The sequence below is a fragment of the Colobus angolensis genome, unplaced genomic scaffold (assembly GCF_000951035.1).
Source record: "Colobus angolensis palliatus isolate OR3802 unplaced genomic scaffold, Cang.pa_1.0 Scaffold10, whole genome shotgun sequence".
In the NCBI taxonomy this organism is placed as follows: domain Eukaryota; kingdom Metazoa; phylum Chordata; class Mammalia; order Primates; family Cercopithecidae; genus Colobus; species Colobus angolensis.
Window position 1 is genome coordinate 12,552,202 of NW_012110919.1, and position 1,353 is coordinate 12,553,554.

The window sequence follows — 1,353 nt, forward strand, 5'->3', positions numbered from 1 at the left end:
AGAAGAAGAAAACTTATCTGTGGGCTATCTGAGCTTATAGGCCCCACAAATCTGCAATTTCTGGTCTAATGTTTCTAATGCCTGAGCTTCAAAATAAGGAAAGCAGAATAGAAGCTCAGTGGTCTCAGGGCTGAATGCGATCACACAATGCAAAGGGAAACAATAATGATACTTAGTGTTTCTGTAACTCCTCTGTACTGGTTATAGGGGACTTTGCCTGCTTTATATGGAACAGTCTTCTTACCAACCATTAAGGGAAAAGGCAGAACTAGTTATTATGCCTGTTTTAAAGATGAGGAAACTGAGGCTGCAAGGTTAAGTCACTTGCCCAGTTACTGGCTAATACATGAAAAACGCTAGAACTGGGACCCAGTTGTTCTGAATCCAAACTCCATGCTCTCACTGCCTCCTGATTTACACACACTGTGGACAATACACAGTTTTCTCAAGAAGAGATAGGTGGATCAGCTTTCCTTAGTACCACAGTCAAGAACTACTCGACTGGGCAGGAGGATTGCTTGAGCTCAGGAGTTCAAGACCAGCCTGGGCAATGTAGTGAGACCCCTGCCTCTATTTAAGAAAAAGCCAACAAAGAATTACTAAAACTTTCTCTTCTCTTTCTTTTTTTTTTACATTCACTTTCTTGGTCCCTTGTTCTGAGTCAAATCCTCTCTGCCTTGATGCATAGCACTCCTTGAACTCCTTTCTAAATAAGACCATGCCACCAGGTCAACTTGTCCCCCTTCCAGATCACCACATACAATGTGTTAATTACTACACTTGATCTTAGCCAAAAGGCTGAGAAGCGATTCGATGTATTAATTAATCTTTCAACTGTCTCATATGACTGTTGACTTTCTCTTATGTCTATCTCACTTTACAGATGAGAAAACCGAGGCTCTTCCTACCTCTGAGTTTCATCTTGTCCCTATTCTTTCCTATTATTAGTCCAAGGATGCTAAAGATGATACCCATGGCCAGTGCTAATTTGACAGGGTGTGGCTTTGTCTTGGAAACTAAAAGTAACCAAATTTGTCTCAACCGTTCTGAGACAAATGCGTATACTCCTCACTCTACCTATATAACACCATTCATGTCCATTCCTTGCCTGGCTAATTCCTATTCATTTTCCAGGTCTCAGCTTAGATGTCACCTCCCCAAGAAGCCTTCTCTGGATTCCACTTTCTTGTCTAGGCTGGGTAAATTCCTCATGTGCTTTCTTCCCTTCCTTTCCCTCCTGTCCCCTCCCTTCCTTTCCTTTTCCTTCTTTCTTTCTCCCTCCCTCCCTCTCCTTCTTTTCCTTCCTTCCTTCCTTCCTTCCTTCCTTCCTTCCTTCCTTCCTTCCTTCCTTCC